Raw genomic sequence first — 13,873 nt, 5'->3', positions numbered from 1 at the left:
GCTGAGCTCTTTAAAGAATGGTTTCTTTGTAGCTGAACTCTCTACAAGGTAACTTCTTCTAGCTGATGTCTCTACAAAGTCACTAGTTTGTAGCTGAGCTCTCTACATGGTGGTTTCTTTGTAACTGAACTCTCTACAAGGTGACCTCTTCTAGCTGATCTTTCTACAGGGTGATTTGTTTGAAGCTGAACTCTCTACAAGGTAACATCTTCTAGCTGATCTCTCTACAGGGAGATTTGTTTGTAGCTGAACTCTCTACATGATGGTTTCTTTGTAGCTGAACTCTCTACAAGGTAACTTCTTCTAGCTAATCTCTCTACAGGGAGATTTGTTTGTAGCTGAACTCTCTACATGATGGTTTCTTTGTAGCTGAACTCTCTGCAAGGTAACTTCTTCTATTGATCTCTCCACAAGGCGATTTGTTTGTAGCTGAACTCTCTACATGGTGGTTTCTTTGTAGCTGAACTCTACAAGGTGATTTTTTCTAACTGAACTATCCCTTTCCATAGTTGCATGAACTCCCTACAAGGTAACTTCTTCTAGCTGATCTCTCTACAGGGTGACTTGTGTGTAGCTGATCTCTATACAGGTTTCTTGTTTCTAGCTGATCTCTTGAATTCTCTTCAGGGTGACTGCTCTATTAGGATGACTGCTCTATTAGAGTATCTCGATCTCGCACTTGCTGCACCAAGTTGGATTTCGTGTTATAACTCCGTGGCTTTAAGTATGATTCTTCTACACCATTGATGAGCCTTTCTAAGATGATTACTCCATCTGTACAACGATTTTCAAAGCATTACCACAAGCGGTTTATCTGGTAGGCGTGGCAAGCAGTCGTTTTTTTTATTAGCTAATCTCGATTGCGTAATTGTTACACACTGTTGGTTTTTTCGCTGTATCTTCCTGTTTTTTAGCTCGATTTCTTTCAAACCACAAAAGGTTTGAGGTTCAATAGTTAACCTATTCACCCACCGATTTTCAGCTTCTTCCCATACGCGGTTTACCCGGTAGGCGTGACTACATATTGGGTGTTATTTTTCGTGAATTATCGCTATAACTCTTTGCCTGTTTATCGTATTCCAGCCAAAGTTGGTACCGAGATGCGCCTTTATATCCCCCTTCTGTGTGCCAAATTTCAAGGCAATCGGATATGGCGTTCGAGTTTTATAGCAGTTTTTGTAAGTGTGCGACAAGAAAAAGAAAAATAAGAAGAAAAAAAACGAAGAAACTGAGCCAATTTTTGAAGTCGCATATATCGGGAACGCGCGAAGCAATTTCGCTCAAATTTGGAATGTGGAGTGCTGCAGTTGGAGGGCATGTCCACAGCAAAAATCGTCTTGTTTCATCAAGGAAGCACAGAGCTACGGAGGTGCGAAAATTGCGTTTTCTTTCTTCCTGTCAATATACTCACGGGTGTTACGCGCCGGCTTCTTGGGCCGCACGACACACTACCGTGTGTCTTGATAAGCAACTGGTTAACTCCATGTTCACATTATTAGGCTTGCTAATGTGAAAATGTGAATGGTCCTGCACGCAGGGCAGGTGCCAGTGCTAGTATAATATAATAGCCAATCTTCAGTAACTGTATGTTCTCCATTCAACAAAAAGTAGTGATATCCCGTGCCAATAACAGCCCAGCTGTAAAAAAAGGCGAGGCCAAGAATGCACAAGTACATGTTCATGGAGTAACTACAACCAAAAGACATGATATCAAAATCTGGCCAAGAAAGCATTTACAGTATAGGCACTTTTATGCATTCATTTTCTATATGCTTCACATTATCACATCCAGCTAGCTGTACATGTGTGCTTGCAATATAAACAATACTACTGAGACGATAAAAGATGATTACACTGCATTGTTACCAAAATAGAAATTTACAATTGGTTTCTACTTGGCCATCTTTTAAAATAAAAAGATGGCCAAGTAGAAACCATGCAATTGTAATTTTTTAGTTAAATTAATTTTGGTAACAATGCAGTGTAATCATGAGACGATAAAAGATGATTACACTGCATTGTTACCAAAATTAATTTAACTAGAAATTTACAATTGGTTTCTACTTGGCCATCTTTTAAAATAAAAAGATGGCCAAGTAGAAACCATGCAATTGTAATTTTTTAGTTAAATTAATTTTGGTAACAATGCAGTGTAATCATCTTTTATCGTCTCAGTAGTATTGTTTATATTGCAAGCACACATGTACAGCTAGCTGGATGTGATAATGTGAAGCATATAGAAAATGAATGCATAAAAGTGCCTATACTGTAAATGCTTTCTTGGCCAGATTTTGATATCATGTCTTTTGGTTGTAGTTACTCCATGAACATGTACTTGTGCATTCTTGGCCTTGCCTTTTTTTACAGCTGGGCTGTTTTTGGCACGGGATTATACTTACTGTATGTAGTGCATATTGAACTGGGTTTCAAAAAAATACAGTGGCAGTCTAAATAAGGGGTAATTGTGCTTTAACAGTAGGTGCAACTAGCAGCCTCCAATGCATTACTTCTGTTCAGATTCACTTGAGCGACGTAGAAGAAATTCAACTGTCTTCTATTTTGTACTGGTCTGCTATGACCAATCCGGGGTAACCAGCACCCTTTGCCACCACCCCAGCACTAGATGGTAAAGTGGTGGACAAAAAGATTAAATTAATGTGAAGGAAGCACTTGACCTTCAGATGTTGTGAGGTAAAGCACCCCAACTGCCACTCTCATACTGTCACTGTTTCTGTCACTCGATCATCTGTAAAGAGAAGCAATAGCAGTGTTACAGTAGCTGAAAACAGTTGGATTAAACACTCTACATCAAAATAACTTTTGATGCCGACCACCCCAAAATTCCGTAGCATTAACATCTAAATGAACCACAGCCTGAAGATTGCTGCAATACAGGTTCTATGGTAACATCATGACATACCTCAGATAGAACAGTTACAGTGAAGTTTCTATGTTCATATGTAATAGTAGGGAACCCCCCGAATGAGCTATTCATAGCATGGTCAACAGTAAAGACCATGACCACAGACACATTTGAATGGAAGACCAATCGATAACCAACCGTAACGAAGGCACAAAGCATCCCAAAAAGCTCCCTTATGTAGAGCAAACCCCATGTTCCTTAATTGGGAGAACAGATAGCCAAGTAGAAGTTAAAATTCACAGGCAATACCAAGACCAATATATTGCCATTCACTAATTTTTCATTTTCTGCCACTAACATTGGTGTGTATTCTTTACAGAACAGCTGATTATTTCATGGAGATGCCTTTATCAATATGCTTGTGTGATGTGGAGTTGCTGTAGGTACATACATAAACAAAGGTTTATATGTAATGGGGATTTATCAGTGACTTTCTCTTAATTACCTTGGAATGCTATGAATTTTGTTTTGATGCTGTGTCGTATCAGAAGTATCAAAGTTAACTAACTACACAACAGTGAGAGTGTGTTGCTACCAGTTAGGCAGTAAGGTATATTGTTGCCATATATAGAGTAGCATGTTCTATAGAATAGTAGAGCCTTCATGTTTATGAAACAATGATAGTTAAATTACTTTTAAAACCATAGATTAGAGTGGCTATCCAGTGTCAAAAAAATTTACAACTTCATTTGATTCTATTTTCTCTTAATATACTCAATTACGTAGGCAGTTTATATGATAGTTTTCATCCACTAATGGTTGTGTATAGGGCACTGAAACATAAATGGTAGTGAGTATTAAAATGTAGGTAAAATGTGCACTTACAAGGTTTCTAGAAATACAATATGTGCTATATACTGTATAGTTTGAAACTTTGGTGTTATAAACATTGACAAATTGTCTTTTAATTCACCTAAGTTATTTTCTGACGGTATATTGCTATCTTGAGCTCACTGTGCCAATGTGTAGTGACAAGTGATGTGACAAAATGCAACGACAAAAATATGGAGACAGGATCTGATTCGTATTTTAAAGTATAAACCTGTGTCATCTCGGTCATCTTTGTTGAGAGGCTTGTCTGATTCCACTGGTCCTTTGAGCAAGAAGGTGCTATCAAAGGCAATGAAAATGGCCAATCACGCTGATTAAGTCCCTGAGTCCCTCTGGCACCATGAGTTGAGCCTACACTTCTACAATACCAAAATTAATTCACGAATATACAATTAATTAAAATTTTTTGGATAACAGTCTTGCATATCAAATGTGCAGTGGACCATTCTGTTCAGTTCTTCAATTCAATGGAAGTAGCTATTATGGAATACATGCTACCCCTTCTTTTGACTTTGTCTAGTCCTGTTTTCATGACTGCATGCATAGTCTTTGCAGGCAAGCAGGGTTTTGTTAAGAATATTATATACACTAAAATGACATTGTCTTAATCAACAATATGGCTCTCTGCTAAGTGGAGCTCAGTGGAGATAGCTGGATGTTCATAACTTTTTGTTCCCTTGAATGGTCATGCAGTACAGCTGAATGAATGAGATTGCACAATGCAACCAGGAAAGTGTCTGGTTGTAGGAGGTGTTGTGCTTTTGAAAGATCAGCAAGATGGTTATAGAAAGTGGTAGCCTCCTTGCCCAAACCCAAGAGCACTGATCAACAATCCCCAATAATTGTAATACCAGCTGCACAAAGCATCCTGGATATGGAAACCTACCAAACTCTTCTTCTCACTGTCCCAAACAATAGAAGAATAGGTGGTCTGAGTACAAGACTATTATAATTAGTTGTATATACCCAATGTACATCACGGTCACAACTATACAGCATGAAGTGCCGTGCACCTGTGGTACAATGGTAATTGCACTGGACTTTGGATCATAAGTTCGGTTCTAGCTGTGGGCAATATTTGTTTTTCATCATGGCTGTGTTTTTTAATGCAACCTTTCAGTACCATTATTAGTGAGATCTGCAATGCCACTCAACACATTAGTGAGGTGTACTATGTGTTAACTCCATCAAAAGGAGATGTGTATGTCTTCAGCAAGTTTCTAAAATGTTAAAAACCAGTTAGGAGGTTTTTAATCAGGACACACACGGTAGTGTGTAATGCTGCCAAGAAAGCCAGCATGCTACACCATGGGTATATTGACAGAAAGAAAGAAAAAGGCATTTTCATGCATGGCATAGCTCCATGGCCTGTTCTCCAAAGTACACCATTTTTGCACTATATAGTTGTCCTCCAGGTAGGGTATGCTCAGTTTACCCTGTAGCTGTGAGCAAAGTGCGACTTTTTACTTGAATAAAATTAATATTCATAACTCCGTGGATATTAATCAGATTCATGGCAAACTTAGAATTGTTAATTCACCTTTATACACTCTTACTTTGTGCCGAAGTTCATGGCAATCGAGTTACACATTTATGTTTGATAACAATTTTTGCAAAGTGTGCGAAAAGAAATCAAAGCTTCCGTACACCCCCATGGCTTAAGAAGAACACAAAGACAAAACACCAAAATTTTGAACCAATGGCTGGTGCAAAGTTTCGTGCATCTTGCATGGAATAGCTTGAAAATTGGTGTGTACATAGGCTGATCATCATAGGAGTGCCTTTTGATGGCTTGAAAAACAATGGAGTTACAGCTACAGAGTTATAAAGCAAAAACTAAACAAGTGTAAAATTGCTGAATTGAGATACTCTTATAGAGCAGTCACTGTGGGGTATTATTATTATTATTGTTATTAAATAGTGTGCAGAACCTCTAAAGAGTGTGGGTGCACAACACAAATTACAATGATGCAGTGCATGGTGAGTGCAAAAATACAAAAGTGTGGTGTGTGATTACTTAAAATACAATTACAGTGCATGATTATGTAGTGTAGTCTTAAACTGTTGTAAGGAAGATTTATTAACTAATTCATGATCTAAGCTGTTCCAAAGTCGAATTGTTGATGGAAAAAATTAGTACAGATGGCTGTTTATTCTGGAGTAGGGTAGTTGATAGGTGAAATTGTGATGTCGTGTATTTGAGTTACTTGGGACGAGGTAATAGCTGGGAATAGATACTAAGTTATGAATTATTTTGTACATCATTGTCACTTTTAGGGTGGATCTTCTTGACTGTAAACTCTGCCATTCTATATCATTTATAAGACCAGTTACACTTGTATGCCATGAATAGTCATTTTTAACAAATCTAGCTGCACGTCTTTGAACTTTTTCAATCTTGTCAATGTCCTTATGAGTATGCAGATCCCATACTGTGCATCCATATTCTATAACTGGTACCACTAAAGATTTATAACATGAGCTTTTGATATGAGGAGGGCAGTGTTTTAAATTTCTGTGTAAAAATCCCAGTTTATTGCTTGCCTTTTTAGTAATATTTGAAATATGCTCTGCCCACTGCAATTTTTCATTTATAGTTATCCCTAAAGGGTAAAATAAATGCACAAGAAATGTCAAAAAAAAATTTTTTTACAAGGGAACCAGAGACCTCCATCCACATCCTTAACCACTGAGCCACTACTATCTTGGCTGTTTACCTCACGTAATTTCTACTAATATTCTAGTTAAAGTATGTCCATGAAGCATGAATTGTACATACTGCGGTATGCCATGTTAGGCTAAAGCAACTTCAAACAGTGAAAATTCAAGCCCATAACCTTTGCCATTGTTGAGTTACACTTGTCTGAAGGCATCAGTCAGTCAGTCAGAAAATTCAACAGATTTTTTTTTTTTTAATTGTAGCAATCTATTGGAAGCATTTCAGGTTGTACTAAAGACTAAAGGTATTTTTGAGCCTAATCAATACTGCTACATGCCATGAAGGTATTGTTAGGCTGATTTCTGGTCAATATTTTTGAGAAAAGGTGTAAACCTCCATGATCCCTAACATACAGTACTATCATGCTGTATGATTGGTAAAATTGTAAGTATTGTGGTAGAAATTAATAGTGAATTTTAATCTTATTTTTACTGTGTTTGTTTAAATGCCCTATCAAAACCTTTGATTATTTCAGTAGCCCTAGTATTAGCAAGCTCTAAATATTCACAGGGTATCAGGTGGATTTAGAGGCAGGAGCATATCCATTATTTTTCAAAGGGGGTTTTCATCAGTAGCAGAAAAGTTACTGTTGCACAGGTATGTATGAGGGCACAGCTCCCAGCCAACACTGAGCCTTAAACAGTTAATGGTTCAAAATTCAACAGATTGCATGTTTCATGTGTGAATCAGTACTTGAATGTGATAGTAAAACAGTTGTATTTGTATGACACCTAGGAAACAGTTACTTATACACACACACTGACAACAATGAAAACAATCAAATTTTAAGTATTAATGTGTCCCCATGCCATGGCCAAACATTAAGGGCAAGTAATAGATCCTCACATTTAGTTTTGCATAGCCTATATATATATATATATATATACATATTGTTATGTTACAATGTCTGGTCTGTAAGTATTCTTCCCCAATGGGAATGGAAAACCCGGACAATCAGTGTTCCACATCATTCTCCAACACTATAAAGTTCCTTCTGATTTCAATGATTTGTTGGTATATATATATACATGACGTTTGAATAAATGCTATAAAGTCTTGTCAGTATCTTTTTTCTAATACTGTACATAGGGCTCATGTTTCCCTTTCTAACAGTAAGCTATACTCTAGTGAAATATTTCATCAAAACTTATTAATTTTGCTAGAAAGGCTATGCAGTGTGAGCAAACTGGATGCGTTGTAGTTGAATTGGATGTTTTATAGTTGAAATAATACATGCATTGTAGCTGCTATGGTATACCAAAAGGTATGTTGTGGGCCTACTGAAGTCAAAACTGTTTGTAAACCAATCTGGCCAACTAACCAATGCCTTTAGCTGAGCTTGATTTATTTACTGCTCTATAGAAAGCTTATTGAAAGTATTTCAGGATGCTGTGAGTGCATGGTAACCAATACTGCCAAGTTGTCTTGTAGTAAAAGCAAGGGCGGTGTTTGAGTGATATTTTTGGTAGGAAACTGCAAACCTTCACAACTGATGCTACTATACAGTACAGTAGTACTGTATAGCATATATACATAGCACTTTGACACCTCAAACCACTGGGCTATATTTTTCGTATACTGCCCTGTAGTTATTGTGATATCATGCTTGATGTAGCTCTGCATTTGACCTATTTAGAAGTCTTAATTCAATATCATCACTTGACATTCAAGGAAATTTATCCAGATGCAAGCATGATTCCAAAACTAGTGTTGTTTAATTTAGTTAACTATCTGTTTATAAATGAACAGCACCTGCCAAAGTGCTGCCATTAAAAAAAACCGTCATAGAAATATCACACACAACAAAAAGCACAGTGCATTTAGCATCAAATCAAGCATTCATCGAGAAACAAGAAAACACTTATAATAAAGCTGAACATTGGACTAACCCCAATTTTTGGTCTGCCTGCTAGTCTGTCTGACCACAGTCACAAGTTAAATCTATATATTTAAGTAATGATGTGTGTTAGTAATCACTGTATGTGTGTATTGCTTTGTTTTTGTACCTGTTTGTGCAGTATATTATGTGTTTTAGCTCTGGTAAGGAAGAACAGCTCATGCTCATTACCAATAGGATAATAATAAATCAAGGCTAGAACCCAAAAAGCAGCACATGGCCACCATTTCACATCACAATAACAAACTCACAGGTGGCATGTACTTTGTCTGGTTCCAATAAGTGTCTGCCTTCTTCGCTTTGCCTTTCCTTTGATTTTCAGTTACACAGTCATCTTCATCATGCAAAGAAACCATGCCATGGCATTAATTTATATATCAACACTTTCCTTAGCTAGAAAAGTACCACAAAACTATTCAAAGCACTTACCCTATACTGTACACGGGAGTACCTGTAGCTGCACTTATAAAGAAAAACGATTATGACCACGCTTTTAAACAATCAGAACATGCTGCCCAGCCCTTAAACGGCCAGAGTATGGTGATCACACCCCTTAATGATCAAGCTGCAACCAGCTACAGTTTTGCTATAGAAAACAAGACATGGAAACCACACCCCTTAATCAATTGCTTAGCTAACTTGAAACAGGAGCTTATAAGTGCTGAAAGCACCTTGTGGCACTTATGAGCTCTTGCTTGAGATAAGCAATGAGATTGAGATACTCTAATAAACCGGTCACAACCACACATGTATATCATAGCTTTGTAACATATGTCACTCTAGGCACACTCACCTGGGTAAAAGAATTAAGAGCACTCACCCTGTTTCTTATATACATCTGTATCTGATGATCAATAGTGGTTTTAATAGTGTGGGCTAATAGCATTCAGAAAGTTATTCATACATCATTATGCTTTACACACAATGCCAGAAAAAATTACAATTGTGGGATCTAGTTTTTTGGTTGTATCATTTTGTACTACATTAACTAGGATCTGCAATGTGAAATTTTGACCTCCAAGAATCAACTACCAAACCGCACACAAATGCTAGACTAGGTACCACTTTAAAATGCCAGATTGGCGTTATTTTTCGTCTTGTGCAAATCGGGTAATATGTTTACAAATTACGATATTTTTTGCTATATCTTCAAGGAAATGTCTTTTCAAGCTGCAATACACACTCTCAACCTTTCTTACTAACTGTATTCTAAAATATAACCATCAGTGGTTGCATTGTCTAGAGTGATTTCCAGCGCAGCATCATGAAAACGAAATTTCGGACTAAAAAAAGTTTCGATGCCGCTGGAGCATACAGCAGCAATGCCAAAGTAACCCTGCCTGGTCAAACTGGTCTGGCATGAGTCTAACTACTACCACACCAAATATCACTATGTGTGGACTCTGAACGGCCCTGGTGGCCGAATGGTTTGCCTTTCTCAATGTAAACCGCCACCTATGTATGTACCGGACTGTACGAATGGTTCTGCGTTAGGTCCTTAATGAGTTCACTGATAGCTAGCGATGCTGTCTGACCGCGGCGAGTCCTGGTGAATCCACGTAGGCGGTGTATAAATAAAGCTCAGTGACTCAATGCAGTGATTCACTGAGTTTGTCTGTTTGACCTCTTTCCCCCCAGGATTTTGACCTTGCAACACTGCATGTGCATCATAGATAACTTACAATATCTATTCCTGCACGTTTGGATAACTAGTTATGTAGGCTTAATTATACTTTTTTTTCGGTATAGCTAGCTACCGGCTGTCTTGTACCGCTGTTCTATACCATATGCGTATTTTGTACCATACGCGTATGGTACATACCATATGCGTATACGCGTACGGTACAACCATACGCGTATGGTACGGAAAATCGTACCATCTGAGTATAGCTAACCTGGTATGCGTATAATATCAAGCAGAAGGTTTTTGCACTGCCGTACCTATTGACTACGCCTGATGGCACTCTGCTGTTCGGGGAAGAGGGAGGGGGGAGGAGCTAGTCTTTCTGTTCAGTGAAGATCGAGATACTCTAATAGAGCAATCATATATATATATATTATTTTATTATTGTTATATAATTGCAAGACCTCGCACAGCGAGTATAAATGCAATATTCAAATCAAAATATATAGCTACAGCTAACTAATTACAATTTTACAGTTCATTTATAAGAAGGTTGTTAAACACGGTGATAGATGAAGCTTCAAAAGTCTCTGGTTGCAAGTTGTTCCATACACTGTTAAAAATAAAGAGTAACCACCACTCTGAGAGTTCCCAGTGTAGGGAGGATTTAACACCCCATGGAGAGTAACCAACACTCTGAAGAGAATAACCATTACTCTGAAGAGTAAGCGACACCACTTTCAGAGCATGTGTTAATCCCCAGTTACTCCTTTGGAGTAATGGTTACTCTCCAGGGGTGTTAAATCCTCCCTACACTGGGAACTCCTTGAGAGTTGTGGTTACTCTTCATTGTAACAGTGTATAGCAGTGGAAGGAAAGAAGCTGAATTTATATGTGTCAATTCTAGTGAATGGCAGGGTAAGTTGATCTGATTACTGCGATTAAGATATAATTTACTTTACCGCATGATGCAAACCTATTTAAAATAAAGCATTCCTTAAAATAAAAGAATAACATTATATCTCGCATGACTATATATAAGTGATGAAACTGACATGACATCTTGATTTAGGACAATATATGATAAAACCAATCATGAATTCATCACAGTGTTGGCAGATCCAGTCTTGAATTGTGTTAAGTCCTGCTGATCTGGTAGGATCTGATGAAATTCTACATTGTCAAAACTAATAAAGGTCAATCATCTGGGTTGGAAGCTTTACGAAAAACATGATAACACCTAGCTGCATACAGTATAAGTCTGAAAAGTATAATCAAAGAAAGGGGATTAAATATAATATGTCTTGATTTATACGTAGTCATTGGTGTATATCTAGCTATAACAATGTATCTCGTTGTCTGTTTAACATTTCATTTCATCAAAGCATCTGACAGTTCCACAAAATACATGCAATAGAGCCATCACCCATATAATTATGATGGTTTATGTAAGCACCTGTGGATTATTTTCTTGATGTCTTCTGACTTTTGTACATATTGATTTATTGCCTCATCCTGCTGTCTACTGCCTTATTTGTCATGGATTTCCATCTTGCATTTTTATAATAAATGACTTCATTTATCCACAGTGTAATTGATTTGAAAGTACACAAGCTGGTATACTGTATATGTTCTTTAGAATAGTTGAGTTAAAATGACCAGATTTGTGAAAAGGTACCTTTTCCACACATTTTACATACCAGCAAACAAAATGGCATAACACTTGACTCCTTACACTGATAAACTTGCTCTTAGTATCAAAATGCAGATATATACTAGTATAGCTACTGTACACTCATGGATAATTGCATACAGGCAATTATAAGGTATATGTTCAAAAACTTATGAAACCCCGAAGTTCAAAATATACATGGGTCAAATTTTGTCTGTGAAAAAGGTACCTTTTTGCAAATCCGGTCACAAATTATGTTTATTATCTAGCTGTTGCATAGCAACTGCACACACTGTATGGTAAATTTTAATTTTTGTTTCTTCTTCCACACAGTACATTGTGGCTACAATTGCTACACATATATTGCTTCTTATTGGATTCATGATCCATTGTTGATACAATGAAAATTCAAAAACTAGGCCATTATTACAAATGCTACTCCTCCTTCATATCTATAATAGAGTTAACAATGTAATGTAATGATGTGACATGATGTAATATAATGTAATTTATGCATACCTGTAACATTAATATTGTGTACTGTAGTTGTAAGAGTTAGTTGTTATTGTGTACTTTCAGTTATTGATTAATAATATTATATACAGTAGTCTGTTTTGCCTATAAATGGTCTGCCTACACTTCCCTACAATTAGAACAATATACCCACACATAATATTTATGTGTTTACAAATACTCCTGAAGATAGTCAAAGATTAGTACAATAATTAAAAGCTATATAGAGCGATATTACCCAAAACTCTACTAGGGGTTTCTCTATACTTGTATATATGAACTTTGTAAAAATGTGTTTGGGTTTAAAGGTACCCAATTATCCCTTCAACATAAAACAAGAGCAGTATGCTCCTTTTCTTACTCAGAAACTGAAATTTGAAGTTTGATCTTCTAAACCATTATTTAGGACAAAAGACATTGATTTCTTTTAGGCTGTAGAATTGTGCCAGCATATTGATATTCACAATTTTTCAATGAATATAACTGGAATGCATAGTGATATAAATGCTAAGCCAGTAGCATTGTAGCTAAATATAAACATAAGATTTTGATATAATTATCCATATATTACATTCTGATTGGTTACAACATAGCAACCATATTAAATAATTTGCATCCATTGGCAAATGGAGCCAATTTTTTCAGGCATATATATATTATTTCATTAAATATTTTATTCTATTGTTGCTACATATAATCTATTGTTTATACCTTTAATTTGTTAGTACTCTATAGCTTCCACTTAAAAATGGATATTTATGCCTGGTGGCACTAAAGGTGTGTCACAGTTGAGCAGACAATTTTAATCAGATGAGCTCGAGAAGTACAATGTATAATGATTGCTCAAACAGAGGAAGACCTGGAGAATGCTGATACAATAACAATGAGGGAGGTAGCAAAGAGATATAACTGTAGAGAAAGTAATGTTTTTAGTTTGCTAATTAATGTAAATCTGCATGGCTGTAGCTTATAGCAATATTAGACATGCTATACTCTAAGACTGATGTGCATAGTAATTAATTGTGCAATAATTTTTTTTAAACTGTAGTTCGCTGAATCTTTCCTATTGAATGAGGCATGTGCATTGCCTGCTGAGATGAAGTAGGAAAACATAACATGGCAGAGATTTTATGGTGAGTTTATGAGTTCTAATGTATAGTTCAGTAATGAATGTATATTAAGTAGCATTGTTTTATTATTGTTAAGTGCGTTGTATAGCTACTCGCTACTTACTGTATGGGAAGACAATGTGTTTAGCTACTCTTATCTGAATGTATACTCTTTAAAGTTAACAACATCCACATTAATTTGTGCTGTAGGTCCAGTGTGATGAATATACTATTTACAGTATGTATAAACAAGAAAAGTACGTAAACAAGAAATTGGATCCTCAAAAGAAGAAGAGTGTACATAGTATATAAAAATGCAAATACAATGAGGAGCCATGTTGCACAACTGATGACATTTACGAAGTTCATTTTTCCAGTCAGTTATTAGCTTTGCACAAGCAGTATAATTATGTATAATTCAGTTAGAACTTACTAGCTACCATGCATGTTGTAATTGCTCTCCTTGCTTATTTACCCAATTCTGTTGTAAATTGTCAGTTATCCACACTTATAATTGAGTATATTATAAGACCATCTGCATGCTTCTGACAGCTACTGTATAAAGTAGCATACATGCACAGTACC

At 36.5% G+C, this 13,873-nt stretch overlaps 1 long non-coding RNA gene across 4 annotated transcripts in view; it reads left to right on the top strand.

Moving 5' to 3' along the window:
- The window catches only part of LOC136269313 (uncharacterized), a 35,097-nt gene extending 21,291 nt beyond the window's left edge, over positions 1–13,806 (top strand). For 2 of the 4 annotated variants that reach the window (XR_010707274.1, XR_010707277.1), the window contains exons 2-3: positions 12,905–13,312; positions 13,499–13,806. This is a non-coding gene — a long non-coding RNA (uncharacterized lncRNA). Of the gene's footprint in view, positions 1–11,999; positions 13,313–13,498 lie in introns of all 4 variants that reach the window. The other 2 variants (XR_010707276.1, XR_010707275.1) reach the window with 1 other exon arrangement.
- Positions 13,807–13,873: the final 67 nt, after the last annotated feature.

Source organism: Dysidea avara, chromosome 10 (assembly GCF_963678975.1).
Source record: "Dysidea avara chromosome 10, odDysAvar1.4, whole genome shotgun sequence".
In the NCBI taxonomy this organism is placed as follows: domain Eukaryota; kingdom Metazoa; phylum Porifera; class Demospongiae; order Dictyoceratida; family Dysideidae; genus Dysidea; species Dysidea avara.
Note: the sequence above shows the minus strand (reverse complement) of the source record. Positions and strands in the feature narration are given on the sequence as shown.